Below are 15,994 nucleotides of genomic sequence, written 5' to 3'. Positions count from 1 at the left end.
CGCACCCTAAGCGAGTATCACACCCCTAGACCAACGGACCATGCGTATCAGAGACATGCTCAACTCATAGATCTAACTTGTAGATAGTTGAATTTAAATAGTCACTAAGTTACATCTTCAAAAACTAGGGTCCGTCCGGGATTTGAACCCGGGACCACTCGCACCCAATGCGAGTATCATACCCCTAGACCAACGGACCATGCTTATCAGAGACATGCTCAACTCATAGGCCTAACCTGTAGTTAGTTGCTTTTAAATAGTCACTAAATTACTTGTTCGAAACTCGGGTCCGTCCGGGATTTGAACCCGGGACCACGCGCATCCAAAGCGAGTATCATACCCCTAGACCCACGGACCATGCGTCTCAAAGACATGCTCAACTCATAGGCCTAACCTGTAGTTAGTTGCATTTAAATAGTCACTAAATTACTTCTTCAAAAACTCGGGTCCGTCCGGGATTTGAACACGGGACCACTCGCACCCAAAGCGAGTATCATACCCCTAGACCAACGGCCCATGCGTATCAGAGACATGCTATACTCATAGGCCTAACCTGTAGATAGTTGAATTTAAATAGTCACTAAGTTACATCTTCAAAAACTCGGGTCCGTCCGGGATTTGAACACGGGACCACTCGCACCCAAAGCGAGTATCACACCCCTAGACCAACGGACCATGCGTATCAGGGACATGCTCAACTCATAGGCCTAACCTGTAGTTAGTTGCATTTAAATAGTCACTAAATTACTTGTTCAAAAACTCGGGCCCGTTAGGGATTTGAACAGGGGACCACTCGCACCCAAAGCGAGTATCATACCCCTAGACCAACGGACCATGCGTATCAGAGCCATGCTCAACTCATAGGCCTAACCTGTAGTTAGTTGCATTTAAATAGTCACTAAATTACTTGTTCGAAACTCGGGTCCGTCCGGGATTTGAACCCGGGACCACGCGCACCTAAAGCGAGTATCATACCCCTAGACCCACGGACCATGCGTATCAGAGCCATGCTCAACTCATAGGCCTAACCTGTAGTTAGTTGCATTTAAATAGTCACTAAATTACTTGTTCGAAACTCGGGTCCGTCCGGGATTTGAACCCGGGACCACTCGCACCCAAAGCGAGTATCATACCCCTAGACCAACGGACCATGCGTATCTGAGACATGCTCAACTCATAGGCCTAACCTGTAGATAGTTGAATTTAAATAGTCACTAAGTTACTTCTTGAAAAACTCGGGTCCGTCCGGGATTTGAACCCAGGACTATTCACACCTTAAGCGAGTATCATATCCTTAGACCAACGGATCATGCGTATCATAAACATGCTCATTTCATAGGCCTAACCTGTAGTTAGTTGCATTTAAATAGTCACTAAATTACTTCTTCAAAAACTCGGGTCCGTCCGGGATTTGAACCCGGGACTATTCCCACCTTAAGCGAGTATCATATCCCTAGACCAACGGATCATGCGTATCATAAACATGCTCATTTCATAGGCCTAACCTGTAGTTATTTGCATTTAAATAGTCACTAAATTACTTCTTCAAAAACTCGCGTCCGTCCGGGATTTTAACCCGGGACCACTCGCACCCAAAGCGAGTATCATACCCCTAGACCAAGGGATCATGCGTATCAGAGCCATGCTAAACTCTTAGGCCTAACCTGTACCTAGTTGCATTTAAATAACCACTAAATTACTTCTTGAAAAACTCGGGTCCGTCCGGAATTTGAACCCGGGACCACTCGCACCGTAAGCGAGTATCATACCCCTAGACCAACGGACCATGCGTATCACAGACATGCTCAACTCATAGGCCTAACCTGTAGATAGTTGAATTTAAATAATCACTAAGGTACTTCTTCAAAAACTCGGGTCGGTCCGGGATTTGAACAGGGGACGACTCGCACCCTAAGCGAGTATCATACCCCTAGACCAACGGACCATGCGTATCAGAGACATGCTCAACTCATAGGCCTAATCTGTAGATAGTTTAATTTGAATAATCACTAAGCTACTTCTTCAAAAACTCGGGTCCGTCCGGGATTTGAACCCGGGACTATTCCCACCTTAAGCGAGTATCATATCCCTAGACCACCGGATCATGCGTATCATAAACATGCTCATTTCATAGGCCTAACCTGTAGTTAGTTGCATTTAAATAGTCACTAAATTACTTCTTCAAAAACTCGGGTCCGTCCGGGATTTGAACCCGGGACTATGCCCACCTTAAGCGAGTATCATATCCCTAGACCAACGGATCATGCGTATCATAAACATGCTCATTTCATAGGCCTAACCTGTAGTTAGTTGCATTTAAATAGTCACTAAATTACTTCTTCAAAAACTCGCGTCCGTCCGGGATTTTAACCCGGGACCACTCGCACCCAAAGCGAGTATCATACCCCTAGACCAAGGGATCATGCGTATCAGAGCCAAGCTAAACTCTTAGGCCAAACCTGTACCTAGTTGCATTTAAATAACCACTAAATTACTTCTTGAAAAACTCGGGTCCGTCCGGTATTTGAACAGGGGACGACTCGCACCCAAAGCGAGTATCAAACCCCTAGACCAACGGACCATGCGTATAAGAGACATGCTCAACTCAAAGGCCTAACCTGTAGATAGTTGAATTTAAATAATCACTAAGCTACTTCTTCAAAAACTCGGGTCGGTCCGGGATTTGAACAGGGGACGACTCGCACCCAAAGCGAGTATCAAACCCCTAGACCAATGGATCATGCGTATCATAAACATGCTCAATATATAGGCCTAACCTGTAGTTAGTTGCATTTAAATTGTCACTAAATTACTTCTTCAAAAACTCGGCCCCGTCCGGGATTTGAACTCGGGACCACTCGCACACAAAGCGAGTATCATACCCCTAGACCAACGGACCATGCGTATCAGAGACATGCTCAACTCATAAGCCTAACCTGTAGCTAGTTGAATTTAAATAGTCACTAAATTACTTCTTCAAAAACTCGGGTCCGTCCGGGATTTGAACAGGGGACGACTCGCACCCAAAGCGAGTATCAAACCCCTAGACCAACGGACCATGCGTGTCAGAGACATGCTCAACTCATAGGCCTAACCAGTAGATAGTTGAATTTAAATAATCACTAAGCTACTTCTTCAAAAACTCGGGTCGGTCCGGGATTTGAACAGGGGACGACTCGCACCCAAAGCGAGTATCAAACCCCTAGACCAACGGATCATGCGTATCATAAACATGCTCAATATATAGGCCTAACCTGTAGTTAGTTGCATTTAAATTGTCACTAAATTACTTCTTCAAAAACTCGGCCCCGTCCGGGATTTGAACTCGGGACCACTCGCACACAAAGCGAGTATCATACCCCTAGACCAACGGACCATGCGTGTCAGAGACATGCTCAACTTATAGGCCTAACCAGTAGATAGTTGAATTTAAATAATCACTAAGCTACTTCTTCAAAAACTCGGGTCGGTCCGGGATTTTAACAGGGGACGACTCGCACCCAAAACGAGTATCAAACCCCAAGACCACCGGATCATGCGTATCATAAACATGCTCATTTCATAGGCCTAACCTGTAGTTAGTTGCATTTAAATAGTCACTAAATTACTTCTTGAAAAACTCGGGTCCGTCCGGGATTTGAACCCGGGACTATTCACACCTTAAGCGAGTATCATATCCCTAGACCAACGGATCATGCGTATCATAAACATGCTCATTTCATAGGCCTAACCTGTAGTTAGTTGCATTTAAATAGTCACTAAATTACTTCTTCAAAAACTCGTGTCCGTCCGGGATTTGAACCCGGGACTATTCCCACCTTAAGCGAGTATCATATCCCTAGACCAACGGATCATGCGTATCATAAACATGCTCATTTCATAGGCCTAACCTGTAGTTAGTTGCATTTAAATAGTCACTAAATTACTTCTTCAAAAACTCGCGTCCGTCCGGGATTTTAACCCGGGACCACTCGCACCCAAAGCGAGTATCATACCCCTAGACCAAGGGATCATGCGTATCAGAGCCATGCTAAACTCTTAGGCCTAACCTGTACCTAGTTGCATTTAAATAACCACTAAATTACTTCTTGAAAAACTCGGGTCCGTCCGGGATTTGAACCCGGGACCACTCGCACCGTAAGCGAGTATAATACCCCTAGACCAACGGACCATGCGTATCACAGACATGCTCAACTCATAGGCCTAACCTGTAGATAGTTGAATTTAAATAATCACTAAGGTACTTCTTCAAAAACTCGGGTCGGTCCGGGATTTGAACAGGGGACGACTCGCACCCTAAGCGAGTATCATACCCCTAGACCAACGGACCATGCGTAACAGAGACATGCTCAACTCATAGGCCTAATCTGTAGATAGTTTAATTTGAATAATCACTAAGCTACTTCTTCAAAAACTCGGGTCCGTCCGGGATTTGAACCCGGGACTATTCCCACCTTAAGCGAGTATCATATCCCTAGACCCCCGGATCATGCGTATCATAAACATGCTCATTTCATAGGCCTAACCTGTAGTTAGTTGCATTTAAATAGTCACTAAATTACTTCTTCAAAAACTCGGGTCCGTCCGGGATTTGAACCCGGGACTATGCCCACCTTAAGCGAGTATCATATCCCTAGACCAACGGATCATGCGTATCATAAACATGCTCATTTCATAGGCCTAACCTGTAGTTAGTTGCATTTAAATAGTCACTAAATTACTTCTTCAAAAACTCGGGTCCGTCCGGGATTTGAACCCGGGACTATTCCCACCTTAAGCGAGTATCAAACCCCTAGACCAACGGACCATGCGTGTCAGAGACATGCTCAACTTATAGGCCTAACCAGTAGATAGTTGAATTTAAATAATCACTAAGCTACTTCTTCAAAAACTCGGGTCGGTCCGGGATTTTAACAGGGGACGACTCGCACCCAAAACGAGTATCAAACCCCAAGACCAACGGATCATGCGTATCATAAACATGCTCAATATATAGGCCTAACCTGTAGTTAGTTGCATTTAAATAACCACTAAATTACTTCTTGAAAAACTCGGGTCCGTCCGGGATTTGAACCCGGGACCACTCGCACCCTAAGCGAGTATCATACCCCTAGACCAACGGCCCATGTGTATCCGAGACATGCTCAACTCATAGGCCTAACCTGTAGATAGTTGAATTTAAATAGTCACTAAGTTACTTCTTCAAAACTCGGGTCCGTCCGGGATTTGAACCCGGGACCACTCGCACCCTAAGCGAGTATAATACCCCTAGACCAACGGACCATGCGTATCAGTGACATGCTCAACTCATAGGCCTAACCTGTAGATAGTTGAATTTAAATAATCTCTAAGTTTATTCTTCAAAAACTCGGGTCGGTCCGGGATTTGAACAGGGGACGACTCGCACCCAAAGCGAGTATCAAACCCCTAGACCAACGGATCATGCGTATCATAAACATGCTCAATATATAGGCCTAACCTGTAGTTAGTTGCATTTAAATAGTCACTATATTACTTCTTCAAAAACTCGGGCTCGTCCGGGATTTAAACCTGGACCACTCGCACACAAAGCGAGTACCATACCCCTAGACCAACGGACCATGCATATCAGAGACATGCTCAACTCATAAGCCTAACCTGTAGCTAGTTGAATTTAAATAGTCACTAAATTACTTCTTCAAAAACTCGGGTCGGTCCGGGATTTTAACAGGGGACGACTCGCACCCAAAACGAGTATCAAACCCCTAGACCAACGGATCATGCGTATCATAAACATGCTCATTTCATAGGCCTAACCTGTAGTTAGTTGCATTTAAATAGTCACTAAATTACTTCTTCAAAAACTCGGGTCCGTCCGGGATTTTAACCCGGGACCACTCGCACCCAAAGCGAGTATCATACCCCTAGACCAAGGGATCATGCGTATCAGAGCCATGCTAAACTCTTAGGCCTAACCTGTACCTAGTTTCATTTAAATAACCACTAAATTACTTCTTGAAAAACTCGGGTCCGTCCTGGATTTGAACCCGGGACCACTCGCACCGTAAGCGAGTATCATACCCCTAGACCAACGGACCATGCGTATCACAGACATGCTCAACTCATAGGCCTAACCTGTAGATAGTTGAATTTAAATAATCACTAAGCTTCCATCTTCAAAAACTATGGTCGGTCCGGGATTTGAACAGGGGACGACTCGCACCCAAAGCGAGTATCAAACCCCTAGACCAACGGATCATGCGTATCATAAACATGCTCAATATATAGGCCTAACCTGTAGTTAGTTGCATTTAAATAGTCACTAAATTACTTCTTCAAAAACTAGGGCCCGTCCGGGTTTTGAACCCGTGACCACTCGCACACAAAGCGAGTATCATACCCCTAGAGCAACTGACCATGCGTATCAGAGACATGCTCAACTCATAAGCCTAACCTGTAGCTAGTTGAATTTAAATAGTCACTAAATTACTTCTTCAAAAACTCGGGTCCGTCCGGGATTTGAACAGGGGACGACTCGCACCCAAAGCGAGTATCAAACCCCTAGACCAACGGATCATGCGTATAATAAACATGCTCAATATATAGGCCTAACCTGTAGTTAGTTGCATTTAAATAGTCACTAAATTAGGGCTGGGAGTATCGAAGATTTTTGATATCGATACCGGTATCGAGTACTGAATATTGTACTCGATACCGGGTATCGGTATCGGTGAAAAAAATACTCGATACCCAAAGTATCGAGTACTTTTTTTTAAAGCGCCACCTATGATAGATTTTGCGTATTTAAATTCTTTTAAGTATAATAAAACACGTCGAAACGCGTCTTAGTTAAATTTCAGGTCATTTGTATCAATAGGACGAAGGAACTGGCCAAAAAACATACCTCCTCCTATAAAACTTAATATTAATTTTCGGTTACTCCGAATTTTCTTCAAAAGTCGCGCTTATATATGTAAATCCAATTCTTTGAACGGGATTCTATAGCACTAGCAGCTTGTGTCGATCGAATGGGCTATGGTTGAAGAAGCTACGTCTGACGTCAGTCTACTCTAGGTCTAGGGATGGAGTATAGAGACTAAACTATGTCGACGAGGGAAACATTCACGTGTTAAAATATAAAGCAAATGATTGGCCGCAAGTTTCAAATAGAAACGTTCCTTCGATTCCAGGGGGAAAAGATAGGGGGATAAAGTACTCGATGCTTCGGATTTTTCGAAAGTACTCGATACCAGTATCGGATCCCAAAAACGGTACTCGATACCGGTATCGAAAGACTTAAGTACTCAATACCAAGTTGGCATCGAGTAGTATCGAACAGCCCTACACTAAATTACTTCTTCAAAAACTCGGGCCCGTCCGGGATTTGAAACCGGGACCACTCGCACACAAAGCGAGTATCATACCCCTAGACCAACGGACCATGCGTATCAGAGACATGCTCAACTCATAAGCCTAACCTGTAGCTAGTTGAATTTAAATAGACACTAAATTACTTCTTCAGAAACTCGGGTCCGTCCGGGATTTGAACCCGGGACCACTCGCACCCAAAACGAGTATCATACTCCTAGACCAACGGACCATGCGTATCAGAGACATGCTCAACTCATAAGCCTAACCTGTAGATAGTTGAATTTAAATAGTCACTAAGTTACTTCTTCAAAAACTCGGGTCCGTCCGTGATTTGAACCCGGGACCACTCGCACCCAAAGCGAGTATCATTCCCCTAGACCAACGGACCATGCGTATCAGAGACATGCTCAACTCATAAGCCTAACTTGTAGCTACTTGAATTTAAATAGTCACTAAATTACTTCTTCAGAAACTCGGGTCCGTCCGGGATTTGAACCCGGAACCACTCGCACCCAAAACGAGTATCATACTCCTAGACCAACGGACCATGCGTATCAGAGACATGCTCAACTCATAAGCCTAACCTGTAGATAGTTGAATTTAAATAGTCACTAAGTTACTTCTTCAAAAAGTCGGGTCCGTCCGGGATTTGAACCCGGGACCACTCGCATCCAAAGCGAGTATCATACCCCTAGACCAACAGACCATGCGTATCAGAGACATGCTCAACTCATAGGCCTAACCTGTAGATAGTTGAATTTAACTAATCACTAAGCTTCTTCTTCAAAAACTCGGGTCGGTCCGGGATTTGAAGAGGGGACGACTCGCACCCAAAGCGAGTATCAAACCCCTAGACTAACGGATCATGCGTATCATAAACATGCTCAATATATAGGCCTAACCTGTAGTTAGTAGTTAGTTGCATTTAAATAGTCACTAAATTACTTCTTCAAAAACTCGGGTCCGTCCGGGATTTGAACCCGGGACCACTCGCACACAAAGCGAGTATCATACCTCTAGACCAAGGGACCATGCGTATCAGCGCCATGCTAAACTCAAAGGCCTATACTGTATTTAGTTGCATTTAAATAGTCACTAAATTACTTCTTCAAAAACTCGGGTCCGTCCGGGAATTGAACCCGGGACTATTCCCACCTTAAGCGAGTATCATATCCCTAGACCAACGGATTATGCGTATCATAAACATGCTCATTTCATAGGCCTAATCAGTAGTTAGTTGAATTTAAATAGTCACTAAATTACTTCTTCAAAAACTCGGGTCCGTCCGGGATTTGAACAGGGGACCACTCGCACCCAAAGCGAGTACCAAACCTCTAGACCAACGGATCATGCGTATTATAAACATGCTCAATATATAGGCCTAACCTGTATTTAGTTGCATTTAAATGTCACTAAAATACTTCTTGAAAAACTCGGGTCCGTCCGGGATTTGCACCCGGGACCACTCGCAACCATAGCGAGTATCATACCACTAGACCAACGGACCATGCGTAACAGAGCCATGCTCAACTCATAGGCCTAATCTGTAGACAGTTGAATTTAAATAGTCACTAAGTTACTTCTTCAAAAACTCGGGTCCGTCCGGGATTTGAACAGGGGACGACTCGCACCCAAAACGAGTATCAAACTTCTAGACCAACGGATCATGCGTATTATAAACATGCTCAATATATAGGCCTAACCTGTAGCTAGTTGCATTTAAATAGTCACTAAATTACTTCTTCAAAAACTCAGGTCCGTCCGGGAATTTAACAAAGGACCACTCGCACCCTAAGCGAGTATCATACCCCTAGACCAACGGACCATGCGTATCAGAGCCATGCTCAACTCATAGGCCTAACCTGTATTTATTTGCATTTAAATGTCACTAAAATACTTCATGAAAAACTCGGGTTCGTCCGGGATTTGAACCCGGGACCACTCGCACCCAAAGCGAGTATCATACCCCTAGACCAACGGACCATGCGTATCAGAGACATGCTCAACTCATAGGCCTAATCTGTAGACAGTTGAATTTAAATAGTCACTAAGTTACTTCTTCAAAAACTCGGGTCCGTCCGGGATTTGAACAGGGGACGACTCGCACCCAAAACGAGTATCAAACTTCTAGACCAACGGATCATGCGTATCATAAACATGCTCAATATATAGGCCTAACCTGTAGTTATTTGCATTTAAATAGTCACTAAATTACTTCTACAAAAACTAAGGTCCGTCCGGGATTTGAACCGGGACTATTCCCACCTTAAGCGAGTATCATTTCCCTAGATCAACGGATCATGCGTATCATAAACATGCTCATTTCATAGGCCTAACCTGTAGTTAGTTGCATTTAAATTGTCACTAAATTACTTCTTCAAAAACTCGCGTCCGTCCGGGATATTAACCCGGGACCACTCGCACCCAAAGCGAGTATCATACTCCTAGACCAACGGACCATGCGTATCAGAGACATGCTCAACTCATAAGCCTAACCTGTAGATAGTTGAATTTAAATAGTCACTAAGTTACTTCTTCAAAAACTCGGGTCCGTCCGGGATTTGAACCCGGGACCACTCGCACCCAAAGCGAGTATCATACCCCTAGACCAACAGACCATGCGTATCAGAGACATGCTCAACTCATAGGCCTAACCTTTAGATACTTGAATTTAACTAATCACTAAGCTACTTCTTCAAAAACTCGGGTCGGTCCGGGATTTGAAGAGGGGACGACTCGCACCCAAAGCGAGTATCAAACCCCTAGACTAACGGATCATGCGTATCATAAACATGCTCAATATATAGGCCTAACCTGTAGTTAGTAGTTAGTTGCATTTAAATAGTCACTAAATTACTTCTTCAAAAACTCGGGTCCGTCCGGGATTTGAACCCGGGACCACTCGCACACAAAGCGAGTATCATACCTCTAGACCAAGGGACCATGCGTATCAGCGCCATGCTAAACTCAAAGGCCTATACTGTATTTAGTTGCATTTAAATAGTCACTAAATTACTTCTTCAAAAACTCGGGTCCGTCCGGGATTTGAACCAGGGACTATTCCCACCTTAAGCGAGTATCATATCCCTAGACCAACGGATTATGCGTATCATAAACATGCTCATTTCATAGGCCTAATCTGTAGTTAGTTGAATTTAAATTGTCACTAAATTACTTCTTCAAAAACTCGGGTCCGTCCGGGATTTGAACAGGGGACCACTCGCACCCAAAGCGAGTACCAAACCTCTAGACCAACGGATCATGCGTATCAGAGACATGCTCAACTCATAAGCCTAACCTGTAGCTAGTTGAATTTAAATAGTCACTAAATTACTTCTTCAAAAACTCGGGTCCGTCCGGGATTTGAACAGGGGACGACTCGCACCCAAAGCGAGTATCAAACCCCTAGACCAACGGACCATGCGTGTCAGAGACATGCTCAACTCATAGGCCTAACCTGTAGATAGTTGAATTTAAATAATCACTAAGCTACTTCTTCAAAAACTCGGGTCGGTCCGGGATTTTAACAGGGGACGACTCGCACCCAAAACGAGTATCAAACCCCTAGACCAACGGATCATGCGTATCATAAACATGCTCAATATATAGGCCTAACCTGTAGTTAGTTGCATTTAAATAGTCACTAAATTACTTCTTGAAAAACTCGGGTCCGTCCGGGATTTGAACCCGGGACTATTCCCACCTTAAGCGAGTATCATATCCCTAGACCAACGGATCATAAACATGCTCATTTCATAGGCCTAACCTGTAGTTAGTTGCATTTAAATAACCACTAAATTACTTCTTGAAAAACTCGGGTCCGTCCAGGATTTGAACCCGGGACCACTCGCACCCTAAGCGAGTATCATACCCCTAGACCAACGGCCCATGTGTATCCGAGACATGCTCAACTCATAGGCCTAACCTGTAGATAGTTGAATTTAAGAAGTCACTAAGTTACTTCTTCAAAACTCGGGTCCGTCCGGGATTTGAACCCGGGACCACTCGCACCCTAAGCGAGTATAATACCCCTAGACCAACGGACCATGCGTATCAGTGACATGCTCAACTCATAGGCCTAACCTGTAGATAGTTGAATTTAAATAATCTCTAAGTTTATTCTTCAAAAACTCGGGTCGGTCCGGGATTTGAACAGGGGACGACTCGCACCCAAAGCGAGTATCAAACCCCTAGACCAACGGATCATGCGTATAATAAACATGCTCAATATATAGGCCTAACCTGTAGTTAGTTGCATTTAAATAGTCACTAAATTAGGGCTGGGAGTATCGAAGATTTTTGGTATCGATACCGGTATCGAGTACTGAATATTGTACTCGATACCGGGTATCGGTATCGGTGAAAAAAATACTCGATACCCAAAGTATCGAGTACTTTTTTTTAAAGCGCCACCTATGATAGATTTTGCGTATTTAAATTCTTTTAAGTATAATAAAACACGTCGAAACGCGTCTAAGTTAAATTTCAGGTCATTTGTATCAATAGGACGAAGGAACTGGCCAAAAAACATACCTCCTCCTATAAAACTTAATATTAATTTTCGGTTACTCCGAATTTTCTTCAAAAGTCGCGCTTATATATGTAAATCCAATTCTTTGAACGGGATTCTATAGCACTAGCAGCTTGTGTCGATCGAATGGGCTATGGTTGAAGAAGCTACGTCTGACGTCAGTCTACTCTAGGTCTAGGGATGGAGTATAGAGACTAAACTATGTCGACGAGGGAAACATTCACGTGTTAAAATATAAAGCAAATGATTGGCCGCAAGTTTCAAATAGAAACGTTCCTTCGATTCCAGGGGATAGGGGGGTAAAGTACTCGATGCTTCGGATTTTTCGAAAGTACTCGATACCAGTATCGGATCCCAAAAACGGTACTCGATACCGGTATCGAAAGACTTAAGTACTCAATACCAAGTTGGCATCGAGTAGTATCGAACAGCCCTACACTAAATTACTTCTTCAAGAACTCAGGCCCGTCCGGGATTTGAACCCGGGACCACTCGCACACAAAGCGAGTATCATACCCCTAGACCAACGGACCATGCGTATCAGAGACATGCTCAACTCATAAGCCTAACCTGTAGCTAGTTGAATTTAAATAGACACTAAATTACTTCCTTAGAAACTCGGGTCCGTCCGGGATTTTAACCCGGGACCACTCGCACCCAAAACGAGTATCATACTCCTAGACCAACGGACCATGCGTATCAGAGACATGCTCAACTCATAAGCCTAACCTGTAGATAGTTGAATTTAAATAGTCACTAAGTTACTTCTTCAAAAACTCGGGTCCGTCCGGGATTTGAACAGGGGACGACTCGCACCCAAAACGAGTATCAAACTTCTAGACCTACGGATCATGCGTATCATAAACATGCTCAATATATAGGCCTAACCTGTAGTTATTTGCATTTAAATAGTCACTAAATTACTTCTACAAAAACTAAGGTCCGTCCGGGATTTGAACCGGGACTATTCCCACCTTAAGCGAGTATCATTTCCCTAGACCAACGGATCATGCGTATCATAAACATGCTCATTTCATAGGCCTAACCTGTAGTTAGTTGCATTTAAATTGTCACTAAATTACTTCTTCAAAAACTCGCGTCCGTCCGGGATTTTAACCCGGGACCACTCGCACCCAAAGCGAGTATCATACTCCTAGACCAACGGACCATGCGTATCAGAGACATGCTCAACTCATAAGCCTAACCTGTAGATAGTTGAATTTAAATAGTCACTAAGTTACTTCTTCAAAAACTCGGGTCCGTCCGGGATTTGAACCCGGGACCACTCGCACCCAAAGCGAGTATCATACCCCTAGACCAACAGACCATGCGTATCAGAGACATGCTCAACTCATAGGCCTAACCTGTAGATAGTTGAATTTAACTAATCACTAAGCTACTTCTTCAAAAACTCGGGTCGGTCCGGGATTTGAAGAGGGGACGACTCGCACCCAAAGCGAGTATCAAACCCCTAGACTAATGGATCATGCGTATCATAAACATGCTCAATATATAGGCCTAACCTGTAGTTAGTAGTTAGTTGCATTTAAATAGTCACTAAATTACTTCTTCAAAAACTCGGGTCCGTCCGGGATTTGAACCCGGGACCACTCGCACACAAAGCGAGTATCATACCCCTAGACCAACGGACCATGCGTATCAGAGACATGCTCAACTCATAAGCCTAACCTGTAGCTAGTTGAATTTAAATAGACACTAAATTACTTCTTCAGAAACTCGGGTCCGTCCGGGATTTGAACCCGGGACCACTCGCACCCAAAACGAGTATCATACTCCTAGACCAACGGACCATGCGTATCAGAGACATGCTCAACTCATAAGCCTAACCTGTAGATAGTTGAATTTAAATAGTCACTAAGTTACTTCTTCAAAAACTCGGGTCCGTCCGGGATTTGAACCCGGGACCACTCGCACCCAAAGCGAGTATCATACCCCTAGACCAACGGACCATGCGTATCAGAGACACGCTCAACTCATAAGCCTAACCTGTAGCTACTTGAATTTAAATAGTCACTAAATTACTTCTTCAGAAACTCGGGTCCGTCCGGGATTTGAAGAGGGGACGACTCGCACCCAAAGCGAGTATCATACCCCTAGACCAACAGACCATGCGTATCAGAGACATGCTCAACTCATAGGCCTAACCTGTAGATAGTTGAATTTAACTAATCACTAAGCTACTTCTTCAAAAACTCGGGTCGGTCCGGGATTTGAAGAGGGGACGACTCGCACCCAAAGCGAGTATCAAACCCCTAGACTAATGGATCATGCGTATCATAAACATGCTCAATATATAGGCCTAACCTGTAGTTAGTAGTTAGTTGCATTTAAATAGTCACTAAATTACTTCTTCAAAAACTCGGGTCCGTCCGGGATTTGAACCCGGGACCACTCGCACACAAAGCGAGTATCATACCCCTAGACCAACGGACCATGCGTATCAGAGACATGCTCAACTCATAAGCCTAACCTGTAGCTAGTTGAATTTAAATAGACACTAAATTACTTCTTCAGAAACTCGGGTCCGTCCGGGATTTGAACCCGGGACCACTCGCACCCAAAACGAGTATCATACTCCTAGACCAACGGACCATGCGTATCAGAGACATGCTCAACTCATAAGCCTAACCTGTAGATAGTTGAATTTAAATAGTCACTAAGTTACTTCTTCAAAAACTCGGGTCCGTCCGGGATTTGAACCCGGGACCACTCGCACCCAAAGCGAGTATCATACCCCTAGACCAACGGACCATGCGTATCAGAGACATGCTCAACTCATAAGCCTAACCTGTAGCTACTTGAATTTAAATAGTCACTAAATTACTTCTTCAGAAACTCGGGTCCGTCCGGGATTTGAAGAGGGGACGACTCGCACCCAAAGCGAGTATCAAACCCCTAGACTAACGGATCATGCGTATCATAAACATGCTCAATATATAGGCCTAACCTGTAGTTAGTAGTTAGTTGCATTTAAATAGTCACTAAATTACTTCTTCAAAAACTCGGGTCCGTCCGAGATTTGAACCCGGGACCACTCGCACACAAAGCGAGTATCATACCCCTAGACCAACGGACCATGCGTATCAGAGACATGCTCAACTCATAAGCCTAACCTGTAGCTAGTTGAATTTAAATAGACACTAAATTACTTCTTCAGAAACTCGGGTCCGTCCGGGATTTGAACCCGGGACCACTCGCACCCAAAACGAGTATCATACTCCTAGACCAACGGACCATGCGTATCAGAGACATGCTCAACTCATAAGCCTAACCTGTAGATAGTTGAATTTAAATAGTCACTAAGTTACTTCTTCAAAAACTCGGGTCCGTCCGGGATTTGAACCCGGGACCACTCGCACACAAAGCGAGTATCATACCCCTAGACCAACGGACCATGCGTATCAGAGACATGCTCAACTCATAAGCCTAACCTGTAGCTAGTTGAATTTAAATAGACACTAAATTACTTCTTCAGAAACTCGGGTCCGTCCGGGATTTGAACCCGGGACCACTCGCACCCAAAACGAGTATCATACCCCTAGACCAACGGACCATGCGTATCAGAGACATGCTCAACTCATAAGCCTAAGCTGTAGCTAGTTGAATTTAAATAGACACTAAATTACTTCTTCAGAAACTCGGGTCCGTCCGGGATTTGAACCCGGGACCACTCGCACCCAAAACGAGTATCATACTCCTAGACCAACGGACCATGCGTATCAGAGACATGCTCAACTCATAAGCCTAACCTGTAGATAGTTGAATTTAAATAGTCACTAAGTTACTTCTTCAAAAACTCGGGTCCGTCCGGGATTTGAACCCGGGACCACTCGCACCCAAAGCGAGTATCATACCCCTAGACCAACAGACCATGCGTATCAGAGACATGCTCAACTCATAGGCCTAACCTGTAGATAGTTGAATTTAAATAGACACTAAATTACTTCTTCAGAAACTCGGGTCCGTCCGGGATTTGAACCCGGGACCACTCGCACCCAAAACGAGTATCATACTCCTAAACCAACGGACCATGCGTTACAGAGACATGCTCAACTCATAAGCCTAACCTGTAGCTACTTGAATTTAAATAGT

At 44.2% G+C, this 15,994-nt stretch overlaps 22 non-coding genes across 22 annotated transcripts; all 22 read right to left on the bottom strand.

Annotated features, from left to right (window-relative positions):
- Window positions 1-127: 127 nt before the first annotated feature.
- TRNAP-UGG (transfer RNA proline (anticodon UGG)) lies at window positions 128-199 on the bottom strand. Its single transcript has one exon. It is a non-coding gene; the product is annotated as a tRNA-Pro (tRNA).
- An 879-nt stretch (window positions 200-1,078) lies between these two features.
- Window positions 1,079-1,150, bottom strand: TRNAP-UGG (transfer RNA proline (anticodon UGG)). Its single transcript has one exon. It is a non-coding gene; the product is annotated as a tRNA-Pro (tRNA).
- Window positions 1,151-1,714: 564 nt separating this feature from the next.
- TRNAR-ACG (transfer RNA arginine (anticodon ACG)) lies at window positions 1,715-1,786 on the bottom strand. Its single transcript has one exon. It is a non-coding gene; the product is annotated as a tRNA-Arg (tRNA).
- A 2,313-nt stretch (window positions 1,787-4,099) lies between these two features.
- On the bottom strand, window positions 4,100-4,171 carry TRNAR-ACG (transfer RNA arginine (anticodon ACG)). The gene has a single exon. It is a non-coding gene; the product is annotated as a tRNA-Arg (tRNA).
- Window positions 4,172-5,053: 882 nt separating this feature from the next.
- TRNAP-AGG (transfer RNA proline (anticodon AGG)) lies at window positions 5,054-5,125 on the bottom strand. Its single transcript has one exon. It is a non-coding gene; the product is annotated as a tRNA-Pro (tRNA).
- An 86-nt stretch (window positions 5,126-5,211) lies between these two features.
- On the bottom strand, window positions 5,212-5,283 carry TRNAP-AGG (transfer RNA proline (anticodon AGG)). Its single transcript has one exon. It is a non-coding gene; the product is annotated as a tRNA-Pro (tRNA).
- Window positions 5,284-6,005: 722 nt separating this feature from the next.
- On the bottom strand, window positions 6,006-6,077 carry TRNAR-ACG (transfer RNA arginine (anticodon ACG)). Its single transcript has one exon. It is a non-coding gene; the product is annotated as a tRNA-Arg (tRNA).
- A 1,907-nt stretch (window positions 6,078-7,984) lies between these two features.
- On the bottom strand, window positions 7,985-8,056 carry TRNAP-UGG (transfer RNA proline (anticodon UGG)). Its single transcript has one exon. It is a non-coding gene; the product is annotated as a tRNA-Pro (tRNA).
- A 1,205-nt stretch (window positions 8,057-9,261) lies between these two features.
- On the bottom strand, window positions 9,262-9,333 carry TRNAP-UGG (transfer RNA proline (anticodon UGG)). The gene has a single exon. It is a non-coding gene; the product is annotated as a tRNA-Pro (tRNA).
- A 563-nt stretch (window positions 9,334-9,896) lies between these two features.
- TRNAP-UGG (transfer RNA proline (anticodon UGG)) lies at window positions 9,897-9,968 on the bottom strand. Its single transcript has one exon. It is a non-coding gene; the product is annotated as a tRNA-Pro (tRNA).
- A 1,198-nt stretch (window positions 9,969-11,166) lies between these two features.
- On the bottom strand, window positions 11,167-11,238 carry TRNAP-AGG (transfer RNA proline (anticodon AGG)). Its single transcript has one exon. It is a non-coding gene; the product is annotated as a tRNA-Pro (tRNA).
- An 86-nt stretch (window positions 11,239-11,324) lies between these two features.
- On the bottom strand, window positions 11,325-11,396 carry TRNAP-AGG (transfer RNA proline (anticodon AGG)). The gene has a single exon. It is a non-coding gene; the product is annotated as a tRNA-Pro (tRNA).
- Window positions 11,397-12,342: 946 nt separating this feature from the next.
- On the bottom strand, window positions 12,343-12,414 carry TRNAT-UGU (transfer RNA threonine (anticodon UGU)). Its single transcript has one exon. It is a non-coding gene; the product is annotated as a tRNA-Thr (tRNA).
- A 722-nt stretch (window positions 12,415-13,136) lies between these two features.
- Window positions 13,137-13,208, bottom strand: TRNAP-UGG (transfer RNA proline (anticodon UGG)). Its single transcript has one exon. It is a non-coding gene; the product is annotated as a tRNA-Pro (tRNA).
- A 253-nt stretch (window positions 13,209-13,461) lies between these two features.
- Window positions 13,462-13,533, bottom strand: TRNAT-UGU (transfer RNA threonine (anticodon UGU)). The gene has a single exon. It is a non-coding gene; the product is annotated as a tRNA-Thr (tRNA).
- Window positions 13,534-13,779: 246 nt separating this feature from the next.
- TRNAP-UGG (transfer RNA proline (anticodon UGG)) lies at window positions 13,780-13,851 on the bottom strand. Its single transcript has one exon. It is a non-coding gene; the product is annotated as a tRNA-Pro (tRNA).
- Window positions 13,852-14,263: 412 nt separating this feature from the next.
- On the bottom strand, window positions 14,264-14,335 carry TRNAT-UGU (transfer RNA threonine (anticodon UGU)). Its single transcript has one exon. It is a non-coding gene; the product is annotated as a tRNA-Thr (tRNA).
- Window positions 14,336-14,581: 246 nt separating this feature from the next.
- TRNAP-UGG (transfer RNA proline (anticodon UGG)) lies at window positions 14,582-14,653 on the bottom strand. The gene has a single exon. It is a non-coding gene; the product is annotated as a tRNA-Pro (tRNA).
- Window positions 14,654-14,906: 253 nt separating this feature from the next.
- Window positions 14,907-14,978, bottom strand: TRNAT-UGU (transfer RNA threonine (anticodon UGU)). The gene has a single exon. It is a non-coding gene; the product is annotated as a tRNA-Thr (tRNA).
- Window positions 14,979-15,224: 246 nt separating this feature from the next.
- On the bottom strand, window positions 15,225-15,296 carry TRNAT-UGU (transfer RNA threonine (anticodon UGU)). The gene has a single exon. It is a non-coding gene; the product is annotated as a tRNA-Thr (tRNA).
- An 87-nt stretch (window positions 15,297-15,383) lies between these two features.
- TRNAP-UGG (transfer RNA proline (anticodon UGG)) lies at window positions 15,384-15,455 on the bottom strand. The gene has a single exon. It is a non-coding gene; the product is annotated as a tRNA-Pro (tRNA).
- Window positions 15,456-15,701: 246 nt separating this feature from the next.
- Window positions 15,702-15,773, bottom strand: TRNAP-UGG (transfer RNA proline (anticodon UGG)). The gene has a single exon. It is a non-coding gene; the product is annotated as a tRNA-Pro (tRNA).
- Between the last annotated feature and the right edge of the window lie 221 nt (window positions 15,774-15,994).

Source organism: Phalangium opilio, unplaced genomic scaffold (assembly GCF_054372755.1).
Source record: "Phalangium opilio isolate 3A_F unplaced genomic scaffold, DU_Popi_V2 ptg000523l_1, whole genome shotgun sequence".
NCBI classification, from domain to species: Eukaryota; Metazoa; Arthropoda; class Arachnida; order Opiliones; family Phalangiidae; genus Phalangium; species Phalangium opilio.
This window is presented reverse-complemented; position numbering and strand designations above follow the sequence as displayed.